Source organism: Tursiops truncatus, chromosome 4 (genome assembly GCF_011762595.2).
Source record: "Tursiops truncatus isolate mTurTru1 chromosome 4, mTurTru1.mat.Y, whole genome shotgun sequence".
Lineage (NCBI taxonomy): Eukaryota > Metazoa > Chordata > Mammalia > Artiodactyla > Delphinidae > Tursiops > Tursiops truncatus.
The window spans coordinates 142,849,017-142,866,590 of record NC_047037.1 but is presented as its reverse complement, the minus strand read 5'-3'; the positions used below and the strand labels follow the sequence as shown (position 1 = coordinate 142,866,590).

General features: G+C 53.7%; 1 protein-coding gene across 9 annotated transcripts in view; it reads right to left on the bottom strand.

Annotated features, from left to right (window-relative positions):
• Positions 1-17,574, bottom strand: part of ADARB1 (adenosine deaminase RNA specific B1) — a 115,995-nt gene that overhangs the window by 54,078 nt on the left and 44,343 nt on the right. For 5 of the 9 annotated variants that reach the window (XM_073804580.1, XM_033856239.2, XM_073804585.1 and 2 more), the window contains exons 2-3: positions 13,207-13,342; positions 11,706-11,915 (exon numbers count right to left, since the gene is read on the bottom strand). The gene's annotated coding sequence lies outside the window, so the exon portion shown is untranslated. The remainder of the gene's footprint in view (positions 1-11,705; positions 11,916-13,206; positions 13,343-17,574) is intronic. The other 4 variants (XM_073804581.1, XM_033856241.2, XM_073804584.1 and 1 more) reach the window with 2 other exon arrangements.

Below are 17,574 nucleotides of genomic sequence, written 5' to 3'. Positions count from 1 at the left end.
ACCGGCATCAACAAGATAAACTCACAGGCAGGTCAGAACACGTTCCCAGGCCGCACTGCGTTGGAAGCCCAGTATTTGCACTTCAGGATGAAAGACAAAGGAGTTACCTTTCCTCTCAGAGCGTCTCTTGCGCCTCCTTTCACACCGGTGGATGCTGAGGACAGTCCCCATGGCCACCGTCCCCGCGATGAGCGGGGCCAGCCCTGGCCAGCCCGGCCCCGTCCCAGCCCCCGGCCACTGGGGTGGGCGCTCAGCCAGGCATCGAGCTGCGCGCGGCCGCGATGGCCCGCGTGGACACGTGGGAGGGCGGCTCCTCCCCCGTCCCAGGCTCACTCTTCAAAGCGCAGGTGGAGGGGCCCTCAGTCCTTCAAAGGGGCAGGGACATGACTCCGGGGGCGGGGGGTGTGTGTGTGTGTGACACCATCTCCCCATCAGACAGAGTCCTGCCTAAAAAACCCAACGTCTCCAGAATATACACAGTTCCTCAAATAATGAAGTAGAACCACCAAGAGTCCAGTTCACAAAATAACACCCCCCAAAGTAACGCTCCCACGCAGCACTGCTCAGGCCCAGGACCCCGCGGCTTGGGGACGCCGCTGGCCCCACCTGCACGTGGGCTCCTGGTGCCAGGCAGGCACGACGCTCCCCTTCCCACCCAGCCTGGCTCGCTGGGGGGTGCAGAGCAGGGCACACACACACACGCATACACACACACACACGCGTGCACGCACCCATGCACGCACACACACAGACACACGTACGCACACAGACACACGCACGCACACACATCTCAGGGCGCGGGACCCACACTTGGACTGGCCCAGCACAGCCCACAGCCCTCAGCCCCCCTCGTCCAGACACACTGTGTAGATGCTCTCCCACATCTTGGGGTCTCTGTCCTTGGAACAAAAGGCAACTGCATCCGAGAGCCCTGAGGTCGGGGGTGTCTTGCGGGGGAGTCAGCGTGCAGGGAGGATGTGAGTAGCAGAGCCCTTCAGCAAAAGAAAAGTTAATCGACGCGTCAAAATCTTTCTCTCCACACAACTGCCCGTGTCTTGCATAAAAAGCGTTCCTTTCCTGGTAATGCCAGCATCGCTTTTCCAACTTATTATTCCAAGGGTGCACACGAATTAACGCCGGCTTCACCACGACTGCACGTGGCGCCTGAGCCACGTTTTGTCACATCGAGCAGCTCCTATGACTCTTAGATTTGTGTGTGCCCGTCCGACGTGCTCCACAGAAGACGTGGCCCCGCACAACCCCTCCCCAGGGCTCCAGGCAGTGGGCACTGGTGGGACAGAGCCCACCGCTCGCCCTGGGGAGGGGCCAGAGTGCAACCCTGAGAGCACGCCCTCCGACCCCGTCCCCAGCTGCAGGTGCAGCTCAGCTCCTAGCGGCAGTCGTTCTAACTCTGCTTCCCTGGGTTCTGTACAGTAGCTGTCTATGTGGCATCCATACATCACACTGCAAATTAGTTTAACTATATTTTCTCTTTGTTGATGCTCTGGCATTTGGGGGCCTTGCAGACCCTGGGAAGGAGAGACTGCCCCTCCCGGATGAGCTGATCTGCAGAGACAACAGAGGGCTCGGCCAGGAGCAACGCAAGCCACAGCCCACACTGAGATCTAACCTCCCGCCAGGCCCCTGCTGCCCCGCCCCTGCCCCAGATCACTCGGGCAGGGACCAGGCAACCAGAAACCACCGCTATAGCCCAGAGCCTGCCAGGGTCACTCAAACTGGCCAATCCTAAGTGGTTTACTCTGCCCTGCCTTGCTGTTCTCATGGAAACCCCCAAAGGCCTCCTCACTCCCTCCTCCCTCCTGTGACCCAAACGGGTGTCCGTGTCCTGCGGGGTGGGCCACGTGGCCCGGCGTCTCCGCGGCACCTGCGGCACGCACTCACGACTACCCCGCGGGTGCAGGAGGGACAGCCGCACGGTTCTCAAGACGCCTGGTTTGACAACATCGAGTCTGTTTAGGTTCCTTTTAACTAAAGAGCACCGAACAGTCTATGAAACACAAGGACAAGCTGGCTTCCTACTATCGCATCGTACAGCCCAATTTCACATCCGCTCTACATTCGTATAAAGACTCAGGTAAACGTGGCAGTTACGTGCATATAGCCTTCACTTCATAAAGGGATCATTTGTTTTTTCTCATCAGATGACACGACCGAATGCACAGTTAATCTTCCTCACCTAATAAATGTCGTGTTTTCCGCTTTCTTGACAGTCGTAGTGAGTCAGAACCCACCGGGACGACAAGGCAAGTGGCGCCCTGGTGCAGCGCCTGTGGCCGTGGATGGGAGGGGCCTAACGGAGCACCGCCTTTCTCAGCGCGTCTTATCTTACAGCCATTCCACGAGAAGTTCCCACACGTGAAATAACATCCTCTCTCTGCATCTATCGTGTTCTTCTTTTTTCTTCCCATTTCTTTCTGCTACCTTTAGGATTACTTAAGAGGAGCATAAAAATAGAATACCTGTATTCGTGGGAATCAAGAAATTCACAGCAGAATGACAATGATTTGCTGCATCAGATATGGTTTCTAGAACCACTAAATTGACAGTTAGTAATCTAAAAGAAAACTTTATTTAAAGGTACACCGATTTCGGACTTCAGCTGTCACATCTATGCAAGTTAATAACTACTGAATTCCAGGAGAATGTCAGAAACAGTTGTACACCATTTAGCATCTGACATTCCTGGTACCTAATTAATTTTATTTATCTATGTCCTAGAGTAAAGACTCCAACATTTAATGTTCCTGGACTATTAATTTAGGATAAGACTCTTGAAAACTGTTTTTCTACTCTTTCAAGAAGGAAACAAGGAGTTTATTCCATCAGAATTCTACAGTCTCTAAATGAGTCAGTTCTTCATTAGTTATTCACATATAATCCACACACAGGAAACTGTAATGGTACTTGATTTAATACCATGGTGCCTCCGAAAGATCTCTTAATAAGAAACACAGCAAACATTCACTCACTCATCCAACTGGGAGCAAGCACCTACTATGGGCCGGGACCATCCTCGGGGCCAGGGCTCTGTCGGTGAACAGAGGACGTTCACAGGCTCGCGTGGGGCTCACGTCCAACAGGAAAAGAAACCCAGTCAGCAGTGAGCGTCGCAGCCGTTAAAGGACTGGCGTGGCAGAGGACAGCGCACGGCTCCAGGAAGACGGTAACGAAGCCAAGCGTAAGGCGCTGAGGAGGCTGACGTGAGGCCCCGGGGAAGAGCGTCCCAAGGAGACAGAGGGCGAAGATGCCGAGGCAGAGCCCAGCACGGCCCAGGAACCACCAGGAGGCCAGAAGTGCTGCAGGGTCGGCTCACTCTGCCCGGGAGTTTTCATGGGGCCTGGCCTCTGGCCTCTGGGGAAGGACAGGTGTGGGGCAGGGCTGACGCGGGGAGACAGGTTAGGAGACCACTGTAAACAGATCCAATGGTCAGAGCCTGATGGCCGTGGACAAGGTAAGACATAACCAGACTCGATGCGCCCTAGTGGCACAGTAGGCAGGTTCTCCTGATAGCTCGGATCTGGGGCAGAAGGGAAAGGACAGCCCCGGCTTTTGGCCTGAGAGCCCGGAAGGACAGAGCTGCTGAGATTGGAGGCCTGTGGATAGGCGGGGGGGGGGGGGCACCGGGAGGTCAATCTGATGTCCCAAGTTGGAGATGAGGTGATTCCCCAGAAGATGCTGGGGGACCCGGGGTCTGAGCCTAGAGAGCAGGAGAAAGGTCTGGGCTGGAGACTCAGGTGTGGGACTCACCTGCACAGAGGTTAGAGTGGGTGAGTCCTGAGTATTGAGTGTAGACAGAGCTGGGAAAGGCACTGCAGCTGGGCAGCTGGGGGAGGGAACAGCCACTGAGGCGGCATGCACAGGACGAGTGTACTGAGTGACCATCGCCCGCTGGTCACTCCAGTTAAATGTCACCAAATCTTAGTAAAGGAGACTCTGCAATGACCGCACGAGGGGCGGCCTGGACACAACCCCCACTTGTTTCACAACCGGCAGGGATGCCATTCAAGCGTTTTTGTGCAGTGTGACACCTGCACGGCCGTACAGCATGGCCATGGTTCCAGCACAGGGGCCAGCAGCACAAAGCCCGGAGCGGGTCTCCCTGCTGGAGCCCTGCTCTACCTCCTTCTAGCCTGGGGCCACGGCAAGTTCTCACCCTCTCGGCTCCGAGGTGACAGCGATGGTTGCCCCCAGGCTTGCTGGGGGGACCAAGTGAGGACAGAGTGCAGGCCACAGTAGGGCCGCCTTGGCTTCAGCTGCTGCCGTATCATCAGGACCTCCACCTTCTGAAGAGAAGCAGCCAGCTGCAGAGGCTAGGTGATCTGCCCAAGGTCACACTGGGCAGGCGGCAGGGCACTGTTCCGAACCCAGGACACTCCCCGCTCGGGACCCAAGCTCTTCACCCTCCACAAGGCCGCCATCGCAGCAAAAGCACGGCCACTCAAGTTTACTTTTTTAATCTGTTAAGATTTCTCACAATATCAGGTCAAAGTAACATGCACGTATTTCCTCAACTAAGCACATTTCTACTTTCTACAGCAAGACAGTTCCGAGCAGATTAGGGTGAGTGTAGTTTGCAGGGCGCCTGCAAGTTTCCTCCACTCAATTAAGATCACGAACTAAAGTAAGCTTTTTCCATTTTCTTTTGAAGTGACTTTACCAAGGAACTTTGGATTGAAATAAAAATTTACATTGATCAGGTAAGTACAGCAGGTGTTGGATTTGAAAAAAAGCGGGGGGGAGACACTTGAATTGAAGGCCCTAAAATTAGTTCCAGTAGCCTAAGGTCACCCAAAACAAGGAGAGCCACGCAGACAGCTCAGGCGGCCCACGGAGGCTTAAGGTGACCCACAGATGGCTCAGGTGGCCCACGTATGACTAAGGTGGCCCACGAATGGCTGGGGTGAGCCACGGATGACAAAATAGCCCCAGATGGCCTAGGCGGCCCATGGAGCAATGCCGGCAGCAGAGGCCATCTCAAATCTGAGAGGCCTGGGCTGCGCACAGAGAGCTCGGATTCCTAGTTACAGACCGAAGGAAAGTTTGAAACAAACAGTGTCATCAAGTCTGAACGTAAATTTGAAACTGAACTGGGTGTGCAATTGATAGCCATGGTTTAGACAGGTATTTCTTTAAAGACTATTTTTGAACCAAACTTTAAAAACAATGTTTTCTGTTACTGATTATTAAAAACAAATGAGAACATATACTTTTTGAAGTATCAGGTAAATCTGGCTGGGCCTTCAAAGAAGACAGTGATTTTGCTCAGTCTAGAGCAGAAAAACCTCTGACCCAGGAACCTACGTATACTTGATCCTAGGGTTGGTTTTTTTTTTAAACCGGGTATGTGTACATGAAAGAACCAACATAAACGTGCCGATGTAGAAGCAATGTACAAAAGGACAAAAATGGTCAGATCTGACTAAAAACTCAAACAAGACTGCATGGAAGAGAAAAAACTTAAAAAGAGATCAGAGGCATCTCAGCCTGGATCTGCAGGGTGGAGAGCCAAAGGCACAGCACTCGTGCGTCTAAGGACCAGACCCACGACCAGGGAACACACCAGAGCTGCGAGAGAAGAGAACTCCCCAGAAATGAAGGTCTGAATCTGCCACCAAACGGACACCGTGTGCACAGAGAAGGTGATGAAAAGCAACGAAAACTCACATTTTTCTCAGCAATATCACTGAAACTCATGACTAGAGAATTCAAAGGAAGTCTAGCCCAGAGCAAACTGGTTACTGAGGCGATGAAGCCGGGCCGGAGGGCGGTGACGGGATATCCCCCAGTCTGAGAGGGGAGTACGATCCCAGCTCGGGTCCCATCAAGCTGGTCAACTATGAAGGTGGGGGGCCCACAAAATCCCGAGTCCCGGTGCAGGGCAGCCCCCAGGCCTCACCTCCACAGACCCGAGGGCACAGGGGCTGGAGGATACACCCCCACCCCAGATCTGTGTCCCCAAACTGCTGGGAGGCTCCCAGGAGAGGTGGGTGCTACCCTGGGCAGATGCTCAGAGGGACGTGTGGGGGCAGGTCCCTCACTCTACCCGGGCCCCAGAGAACGCCGCTGGCCAAAGTCTACCCTCACTCTAGAAGTCTAGCTCTCTGGGACCCTGTGGGCAGAGTTTGAGCCAGGGCTGTCAGCCCCTGGATTCCATCACTGATCCCGGCCGCTGCCTGGCCAGACCCACCCCCTGCCCCGGGACCCTGTCCCAGCACACACTGCTGCACAGTCAGCCTGGGGACAGCAAGTGGCGGCAGGGACAGGACACTAGAGTGGGCGTGTGGGCCAACATGGCCGTAGGGATGAGCAGCTGCAAGACAAGGGCTCACGGGAGAGAAATTTTAAACCTTAAACATTCACATTATTTATCCACTTTATGCTGGCAACTCTTCACTAAAGATCAAACACACATATACAACTTCGGGTGAATTTAGTCTTATTAAAATTAGCCATCTGTCACCACACATTCAGAACTTGAGAGTATAGACTATTTGGGGTTTTGTTGCTTTTGTATTTTATTTTAATTATAAAACCTATTTGAAATATTAAGCTAAAATAATGAAACTGTAAAATTATATTACACATAAATAAGCAAAGCAATAATTTTTTTAAAGACTGGAACAGATGTATGAAACTGTGCTTTCCAATTCCATACCAGGAGCTCAACTTATTAGAATTAAGTTTATAAATTATTTGATAAAATTTAATTTACAAATCAGGTCACTCACTGAACTAAACCAGCTCTAAGTATTCCATACCACTGCCTCACGGGTCCTTGAAAATGGCTAAAGCAGAGCCAGTGAACAGAAACTTTTCTGCAGGAAGTTGCTACCTGGGCTCAGGGTAGGAACGCAGGACAACCGTGCTCAGGATGTGAGACAGGCTTTTTCTTGCCATCTCAGCGTGACCTCACAGCGCGACCTACCCCCGTCCGCCCGGGGCTCGCGGCACGCTTGACATGTGGGCGCCCCGTGGCCTGCCCTCACCCCTCACCGCTGCGTCCTGGTGTCCTGTCCAAAGTACGCAATGACACAGAACGCCAACACCGGACAGGGCCACTCTGTGGTCAGGATGGATCAGGACACCTGAGTGGGCAAGAGGGAACCTTTGGGACGAAGGACACGGGGGTGGTGCTGTGCTAACTGAGCACACTGTCAGAGCACATCTAACTGAACACATACAAAGGGCGATCTTTACTGCATGTAAACTGTACCTCAATAAAAGCAACTTTAAAAAATCGCAGAAAAAACCCCACAAATAGTAGGAGAAAGTCATAGTCTCAATTTGAAATAAGATGGAAAATACATAGATTTCAAGAAGAAGGAATGAATGGATTCCAAACACAGAATGAATCAGCTGGAAAAGACTAGAACACACACGGGTCTCTCAACAGGACTGCAGAGGAAGGCTTACAGCCGCTCTTGCTGCCGCCGGCTGACTCCTGAGGAGACCGGAGCGGGGAAGCGAGCAAACTGCCCCACACTCAGCTGCAGCCACCTCTCACCACCCCGCCCTACCACCCCAGGCAATGCAAGAATGCAGGAAGAAGATGGCACTGAGCAAAAAAGACACGACCCAACTATAAAGCAGGTTCAAACGTGGCACGACTTTCGGCAGTTAGTGTAGCGTCCTAAAAGAGAAATCACTTAAAAATCTTCCTCTGCACGCACAGTGTGATGGAGGAGGGACTACCACCTGCATCTTACCTGGCTCTGTAGTGAACACCGTCTGCTAATCATAATAACATAAATGCCATGTACGGATTTGAAACTGAGTGAACCATGGTTACGAAACAGAAAATAAAATTTTCTACTTTGGTAACATTAAGAAACCCAGAACACCAGACCTGACAGAAGCTGAACAGCGGAGAGTGAGGAGGAGGTGACGGGCAGGGTAGCGTAAGTGGCCAGGTCCACCTGACACGTGGGGAGCCAGGAGACGTCCGAGGTCCAAGAAACTGGCTAAGAATCCGCAGTTCCTAAGACAACCAGCAGGGAACGTGGCTGCCAACCTGGCGGCTGACCCAGTGCTCCTCCCCAAGCCCCCTTTCTCCTGCCCCCTCTCGCAGAGATGTTACAGGAGTTAAATACTCGCTTTCTCAGTCTCCTTTGTGACTACAGCTGGCCACACGACATTGTTCTGGCCAACGAGACATAAATGAAAAGATGCAGAGGCTTCTGGAATGCCCCTGATGAAAACGACAGAAATGGGCTGCACTGCTTGCTCCTTCCTTCCCAGTTGTTATTGCCTTGAACACAGATGTGATGGCCGGAGCTGCAGCAGCCACACTGCAGACATGAATGGTTAGGAGAACTGCAGAGACACCGAACCAGACTCCTGACGTGGTCGTGCTCTGAGCCAGCTCTAGCAAAAACCTACCTTTGCTTTACTTATGAAATAAGTAAATGAATAAACCCCCAGTTGTTTAAGATACCACAGGTCATGTTTTCTGTTACTTTCAGCCAAAAGCACTCCTAAATGACACGGGAAAAGAAGGGAAGGCAGAAGTGTAAGTGAGCTAAATCCTCCCGTATCTAAACTGAAAGTCAACAGATACTGTCCAAAATTAACAAATCAAATAGCTGCACGTGTATTATTAAGAAACAGGAAGCACGGCAGTGACTGCCATCGCACCAACAGCAGAGCACCCGCCCAGCCAGCCCCGGAGAACGATCTTTTCAGCCCTCCTGCCATTGGTCACGGCCACGTGACGACAGCTCTACCCACCGGGATGGAAACAGAAGCATCACGAGGCAGCTTCTGGGAACCTCTCCAAGAGACAGCACACAGGTGCCCTATATCACACCCCCTCCAGCACCTGCCCCAGCTATGGGTGGCTCACACACAGCAGACCGAACACCAGGACAGACGGACACCAGGACAGACGGTCTGGGCCTGGACGGGCGCTGCTGCTTCACCTTCCTCCTGGTGAAGCTCCTCACGCGGCGCCTCTGTCCCCGCAGCCAGTCCTCACACTGGCCAATCCAGAAACACAGGTATCTACAACTCTTTAGAACAATCAGGGCTGCCTCTGGGGAGGGCGAGGACCGCGGACCGCTGCTTTCCACCAAAAGCCTTTTTAAATTACGTGACTTGTCTGACTTCGGAAGACATCGCTGGTAAAAACTGAAAAACAGAACCCAAGCAGGCCTGGTCTCCTCTCCCGCACCCCCACGTGCCTCCGCCCAGCCGGCCTCGGCTCTGCCCCTGCATGCCCCCACCCACCACAGTCGCAGCCCCTCTTGGGCCCACCAGGCTGCTGAGGTCCTCTCCTGCCCCTTCCCCCCGCCCCCTGCCCCCCTCCCCATGCCATCTGCCTGGAAAATACACACCTTTCAAGACTCCTCCCGCCTCCACGAAGCCTGCGGCCCCTACCGCAGGGGGGAGAACAAGCCACCTGCCTCTGGCCCCTACTTCTGTCACAGCAGCAGTAGACACACCACTGTCGTCACCTGCTCACTTCCCTTCCCCCCAGCCATGTCCCCGCCCCAGTGCCCGCCTGGGCAGCGCTGCAGAGGCCTGAGTTCCACCATGATCCAAGAGACCCACCCCTTCCTCTAAGCAGCTCTGGGCTTTTTTCTTCCAGAACGGGCCGCACGGAGCTCTCATCGCCGCTGCCAGCTGCTGCCCCACAAACTTGAGGGAGTGATGGAGAGACCACATCGAATGCCCTAGCCCACGTCCAAAACGTCATCCGTAGACCGTAAGACCAGCAAGGGCCCGCAGCATCCTGGTAATAAGGCGGTCAGGAGACGGCCTTCCAGAATTCTCCATCTGCACAGGAGGGGCAGGGGTTCTCTGATAAATTCAGCATTTCGAATTTTACAGAGGGGTGACTACACAACGAATCTGTCCACAAGAGGGCACTGCTGTATTTCTACAAGTCCCTCCACGAGCAAACAAGGAAAGCATACCAGATTTTTCCTGTATCTGTTGCTTTTTACACGTTAGTCTTAAGTATCTGGAGCCATTATTTGGCATTTAGTCGTGACCAGAGCACAAAACAGCTACAAGAAAGTCAGCAAGCAGCTACTAAGAGCAGCAGATACCACTCTGCACCCAACACTGCAAAGGCAACTGAAGTTTTATTCACTAGAGTCAGACTTTTGAGGTTAACTGTGCACCATTTTGCTTGCAGCCACCCTCAGGCGGGGGTGTGGAGAGAAGGCGTGTCAGGGTCCCTCCTGGGTCCTCTCTGCGACACCACCCCCTGGGAGAGGTCCCTACCCCTGCCCTGAGCGTCTCCCTCACGGCCGACGCTGCCTGGAGCGACAATGACTCTTCTCCGTTCCCACCAGCATCAGCGGGTGATGTCCGGCCCGTCCCACCCTGGTCCCGAGGGCCTCGGTCAGTGCCTGCCCACAGATGCAAGGCACCTATCTGCTGGGTGAATGAAAGAGTGGGGGACGCAATACACATCTTTCTTGAACACTGCAGCAGACCCGTGACCTCACAACCGGGGCGCATCTTCCTGGACGCGCTTTGTGGAGCTGACGCTGATGAGTCAGTCCAGATGACACAAGGACACTTTCTCAGTGGCAGTGACTCATGCCAGAAACTCACTGAGAATCACTCTTCGCTCTCAGCCAAATGTTGTTTTATTTCACTGACCTTCAGGAACGTTTATAAACTGAAGTGTCGTCTGTGTTAAATAGGTTATGTTAGCCAGTAAATCACATTAAAGGGGAAAAATGTCAAGTATTTGCCCCCATGTAAGGAGTCCGCCCCCTTCATAAGCGCTGGGTGTCCCTGAAGTGATGCCTCTCCCCACCTCGGGCACTAGGAGCCCTGGAGTCGCCTGCACTCGCGGGGGCCCACGCCTCACGCCACGGGGGGCTCCTCCCCGGCCCACAGCTGCTCCAGCCTTCAGGACACCCTGCAGGCCTGTGAGGACCTCGACGCCACCCTGTCCCCGACAGCCCCTCCCTGCCACACTCTCCTCTCGGCCAAGCCTTCTGTCAGTGACCGCTGGGGGTGGCGGTGATGGCCACGTGTGGACGTGGTCTGGTCGTCGCAGGTCTGGGGCACTCTGGCACCGTGCAGGGAGAGGGAGTGTGTGGGACAGCAGGACTGTCCCAGAAACAAAGAACTGTCCTGCCTGAAGCACTACCATGCAGGTGACGAAGAGGTTCATGGTTACTCAAGCCCCGTTTCATATATAATCAACTTCCAACACACCCAACCATCCAGAATCGTAACTGCCAAGCGAAAAGCAGGGAGAGCTGCGTCGCGCTTCTCCAAGAATGAATCCACGAGCTGAATGCCATCCCACTCATCTACACCCTCGGTCTGTGCCACCCTTGCAGCGCCTGCGTCTCTGCATTTACAGGCGTGCGTGCACAGGGTCCTCCTGAGAGCGGCGGTGCCTGGCGTTCACATGTCAACACGAGAACTATTTCGTGGTACGTTCTTAATTTCTCTTTTATTACATTTGAATACGGTTGTAACTATATAAAGTGGTACCTTCTATGATTTCATTTCAGAATAAAAAGGGGAGTTAATCAATATTTGTTACAAGCAGAATGCTGGGGTTGGCGGCAGTGAGACACACCGAGGAAAAGCCCCGGCGTCTGAGCAGACTCAGGGCTTCCCTGGGCCTCCCTCAGATGTGTGCAGCTGCGTAAGTGCTGCAGAGTTCCACAGCGCAACCCCCGAGACGCCCCAACCTCGGAAGATGTTCTCACCTGTAAGACACAAGAAGCAACTTCAATCTTTTTAAGGAGCAAGAGAGGCAAAGGCAGCAACTGTGCCTGAAACTAAAAACACAGGCTCCCTCCAGCGTCACCGTCAGATGGCAAGTGAGGCTACTGACAGGAGCGCTTCCACCAGTGGAGACTTTTTCTGGCCACTTCCATGGGTTTTTTTTTCTTTTTCAAATCACTCTGAAAAAAAGACTAATACATCAGATTATTGTTGCCAGAATTAGCTCTCATTTTATGAAACAAATACAAAATGTCTGTTCTGCAACTAACATCTGTCAGCACAGAATCAGCAGGAGGCGTGATTCACGACGTTGTGGTATCTGATCATTCCCAGCCCTCCGTCCTGCTTCAGATGCCACCTTTTGTGCTTGGTTATTTCTTCTATGCCCTCAAGGACAATTCACTTGTGCAAAGGAACATAAATAACTCGCTTCTCCGGTACATGCTTACATTACATAGAAAACACTTTCTATTTCACTTAAACAGTATAATTAATGAGGCAGTTTACGTCTATGGCACCTTGGACGTAGGTGGCCATAAATCACACTTCACTTGCAGCACTAAAGCACGTCTCACTCTGGGATTCTCGCCGTCTCTCAACAAACTCCAGCTACAGAGAAACTGATTCAAGATCACTAATCGAGCTGAAAGATGAGCTGTGGTTGAGCGTAAGACTCCACCCCTCTGGCACAAGCAGCGGTAAAAGTAACCTTGGTTTTGCCCTCGCCATGTGCCAAAAAAAAAAAGCAAGGAAAAAAAAAAGCATCAGTCGAAGAGTAAGCAAAACCTCTTTTAAAGGCCTCCCTGGGAACCAGGTGCCTGACATTCTTGACGTTGACAGACACAGAAATGGCAGGGGGGGCCTTTCCAGGCGCACCTCTCCTCCCCCACCCGACCCCGTGGGCTCCACGTCTGCCCCGTCCAACGTCCCCCGGCCTAGAGGGTGCTGTGATGCTGCAGACACTTCCCAGCCCCCAGCGAGGGAGCGAACGTACACAGAACGCGCTCCTGCACTCAGCAGCCTCTGGCGGCCACTTCCGTCCACTTCTTCCCTGTGAAAAAACCTCCGTGAAAGTTCAACGCTAGACCTTCTGCAGGCTGCAAATTAACCTGACGTCACACTACCGCGATTTTAACACCTGTCTCAACTCCTCTCAAAAGCAGACGCTGAATCATGTAACAGTCACAAAAATAAGTGCTAACGAAATGTTCTTTTAATCACCTCAAGGAAAAGAATTTGCGGCAAAGGCTTCCCAGCAAGTCCAGCGTGGCGTCCCCTCTGCAGGGACCGCGCCGGCCGCTGGGGGGCAGCAGAGCACCGGCCGAGAGACCGCAGGGACCGTAACAAACCGTCTCTGCTGGAAGCGAGCCCATCACACGCATATTAAATGGCAAGCCAAAGGCTTAACTAATCATCTACGGCAAGCCAGAGGCACTCTTGTTAGTCAAATGTTAGCAGAGATGTACGCGTGTTTGCTCTTACCTCGCACTCAACGTGTTTCTGTTTCCTCGGCCCTTCGGTGCAGGTGGGGCGGAGAAGACCTAAGTGCGGCGTCTGGTTGGCGAGCTTCCTTCAGGCCCCTCTCCAGCTCTCTGTGCCCAGCCTGAAAGCCTTCCCTCTGTAACAGAAGCATTCCATTACTTTGCATTAATTTAACTCAGTAGTAAAGCTTTTTCACCAGTGCAGGAGCTAACTCTAATAATAAATATTGTTAATTAAAAGTCCTCTCCTTGGGAGATGATCCTGCAGGCCACACAGCACAGGCAAAAAAAAAAAAAAAAAAGGAGTCCTCTCCTAAACATGTTTCACTTACTTTTACTGTACGCTTACGATTTTTAAAGCAGATACCCGATGATCAGTCACGCCTTCACCCCCGCGACGATAGGCAGACAGACGCGCACGTGACAGGCGCCACCGGATCTCTGCTGGCGGACGTGCCAACGCAAACGAGCACCGACCCACGCGCTAAGGAGGGGGGTCTCAGGCAAAGTCCTGTATGGACCTATCTTCCGAAAAAGGGAACGTCACACGCACGGGCCTGCGCACGTGCGTGAGTGCAGACAGACCCAGAGCTGCACGTTCGGCATCCTCCCTGCCCCTTCCCACCCAGGCTCAGGAGCTGAGGCCAGCCCTGCGTCTGCATCTCCATGTTATCTCCCCGCCGACCAGCAGCACGACCGCAACACGCTAAAACACCTACAGAACCTGAACATGGGACGTCTCTACTTTCTTTCTGAAAAACAAACTGATATCCAAATGACGTCTGTGCTGGGCTCCTCCCGTCACCCACCCACAGCGTCACCCACCCCATCACCACCCGGCGGCCCACCTCCACGCCCGGGGGGAGACAGTAAAGGGTCGCTGCCTCGGTGCCCACTTCCGCGGCAGGTGGGAGTGGGTCGCAGCAGCCGGGACACGACCCCCCGCACTCCAAGGAGAAAGAGGAAGGACCAAGTGCGAGCCACTAGGGGTGAAGTGTCATTGCAGGAGCTTCACAAAGCGAAAGTCCACAGACTAAAACACAGCGAGGAGAACACGGCAGGAGCGTCACGACAAGAGGTGCGGAGCTGCACTCGGACACACAGAGGAGGCTGTAAACCGAAACCTTTAAATACAAAGTGCTGGAACGGGGAGATGGAGGCTGCCATGCTCCCAGGGGGACTGCAGGGCCGCAAGGGCGGGCTTTGGAGCAGGGCCCTGGGCGGACACTCTGGCTCTGCGAGCGGTGACTCGGCCTCTCCAGCTCCTGGGACAACACGCTCCAGACCCACGGCCCCCTCCAGCCATTTGGGTGACCCCAGCTGCGGTCCCAGTCACCGTGGAGCACAGGCAGGCCGTTCCCTCACACCCGACCCACGACATCACGAGCACAACCAAACGGTGGCTGTTCTCAGCCCCCAGGTTTTGGGGTGGGTAAGTCAGGCAGCAAGAGACCACCGAAATGGAGCTATCACTGCAAACCCCGACAGCACTAACGGAGAGTAAGAGGGTACTAGGAGCTTATTCCAAAACTCTGGTAAACTGAGGCAGAATGAGCAAATTCCAAGAAAAACGCAACTCATCAGCGCCGACTCAGGAAGAAACAGAAAATCTGACTAAACTACCAACATTAAAGAATTAGAATCAAGAAAGAAAACTCAATGTACAAAGGACACTCCACGCCTAGATGGCTTCTCCAGAAAGTCCCACCCAGCATTCAGCAGGAACACATCTGTGAAGCACATGAAGAAAACGTATGGGCCAAACTCACTCCTGAAGACGGATGTAAAAATCCTCAACAAAACGTCAGCAAACGCAATCCAACAATGTTTTTAAAGGCTGATACAGCATGATCAAGTTGGATTTGTGCTGGGAACACGAAAATGACTGCGTGCATGAAAATCAGCTGATGTAATCCACCACGTTAGTAAGTCAAGAGGGACATAAGAGAATATACCCACGACTCCGTACGTGAAGCCCAATCACAGGCACAGCTAAGCTGGATTCTCAGGGGTGCACGCTCCATGGTAAACTAAAAAGAACGGCAAGGACAGGGTGACTCTGAAACACAGGACAGCGGCCATAAGGACAGGGAGGGAGGGGCAGTGGTCAAGGAGACGGAGACACTGCGTCTGTTTTTAACCCGGGGGGCGGCTGCACGGACATGTCATCAGAACTACTCTCTTGGGCTTCCCTGGTGGCGCAGTGGTTGGGAGTCCGCCTGCCGATGCAGGGGACACGGGTTCGTGCCCCGGTCCGGGAAGATCCCACATGCTGCGGAGGGGCTGGGCCCGTGAGCCATGGCCGCTGAGCCTGTGTGTCCGGAGCTTGTGCTCCGCAACGGAGAGGCCACAACAGTGAGAGGCCCGCGTACCGCAAAAAAAAAAAATAAAAAAAGAACTACTCTCTTACACCCGCACTTTTCTGCAGGAACCACACAGCTCACAACACAGATGCTTGAGACAGCAACCAGGCACGGAAAGCAATCCACGCCTGCAGTGCCCACGGCGTCCAGGAGCATCGTCGATCGTGACGGAGCCCCGCACGGCCAACCCGGCAACCACGCGGGCGAGGGCACTGACCGCCCGCAGTCGGGCTGCTCTGCCACATCCACACGCGGCCCCTCAGCAGCCGCGGGTCCTCTGCGTCCGCAGGCCGCGCAGCACTGTAGAACCGACGGCTGGTCGAAGTCCGAGCGGGTCACACCCACGTTGTTCCAGGGCCAACTGCAGCCGCCACACAACGGACCAGATGAAGCCCGTGGCGGCGGCTGCCGGCCAAGCACCTGCAGCAGCAAGAGGGCTGTGGCGGCAAGACCGTGAGGAAAGTCAGGAGAGGCAGCTACCGGCCAAGCACCTGCAGCAGCAAGAGGGCTGTGGCGGCAAGACAGCGAGGAGAGTCAGCCAGAGGTTTCCTACTTCCTGCAGAAGACAAGAAGGAAGACCCTGTGGGGAAAGGCGGGGAGCTTGGGGAGCCAGGCTCTGGGGGGAAGAGGCCAGTGGTGAAGCAGGGCTGAGTCAGAACCCTGCCCCGTCTCGTTCGCCTGGATGCACCATGGGAAACGGGCAGAGCACGGGACACCCTTAAACCCCCAAACGGGGTGGAGGTGGGGTGGGACACACAGAGGAGCCCCGCCAGCTGGTGGCTCCGTGGCCTCCGGCCCTGACACGTTCAGGCACCACCGCCTCTGGAGCCTCCTCCTGGCGACTGCGCCTGGCTCGGGACACCCTCCTCTGACAGCGGCGTGACTCCAAATTAGTTGGGCTGGAGGGGTTTCTACAGCGGGTTCCAGCCACCTCTCTGCTGACAAGAGTTCAGATGCCACAGCAATGATGATAAAACAGGGGTCACGTAAGATTTAGTGCACCTAGTACTAACTGCAAGTCCAGAACTAGTTGTGTTAAGATAAATGCCTCACTTAGCACTTGAAGGATTGCTGTGCCCTGATAATCCCATTGATTAAACGAAGCAATTGCATTTCCTTTTAAAGTGCTATTTATCGGTATAATTTAATGAGACTGGAAATTAGGGCTTAACTCTGCCACAAAACAAGTGCTCTCATTTTCTACCTTGGAGGTGTGTAAACCTGTTACATGAGCGTGCGGATTCTCCGATGTTCAGAGACACCGACTGTTCCAGATACAAGGCTTGTGTGCTCAAGGCAAGTGAACAGGTGAACGATCACCTGAGGGACGCCGAGACAAGCAGCGGCCTCTCCGCATCGCTGACAGCGGCCACTGCGTTAAGTGCTTATTAACTAGTCCTATGAACAGGTACCCACCAAAGAAGGATGGCGAGCGGACGGGCACCGGGAAGAGAGGCTGCAGGTGGCGCCCGAGACACGGAGCCAGGGCAGGGAGGGCGCTGATGCCCCTCCGCTGACACAGAAAGCAGGAGGAGTCCATCAGGATGCTTCTGGTGAGAGGGAGAGGGGAGGCCTCTCAGGAGAAGCTGGCATGAGAAAGAGGAATCCAGGCTGTGTTTTCAGAAAGATCACGCTGACAGCTCTGTGGGCAAAGGCCAGAGGGTGAGGCTGGGACAGTTAGGGGACAGAGGGATTAGAGAGACGGAAAACGTCAGAGGTATCTCAGAGGTGCAATGGACAGGCCTTGGGAATGAGGCCTGCAGGGGGAGGAATGAAACGAAGCCGGAGTGTCTCCAAGGATGCTGGTTCCTTCAAAGGGGCAGAGAGGCTTTTCAATAACCAGTGTGAGAAAATCAAAAGAAAACAGGAAATTTTAGAAGGTGGGTGTTTTTCAACTGTTCTGAACTATGAAAACCTCTGCAGTACATTAACTGGGCTCGTTGATATTTCAGCTTCAACAAGGACAAAACCTTTCCTGGCTGAGATTCCATAAGAATAAAGTCAAT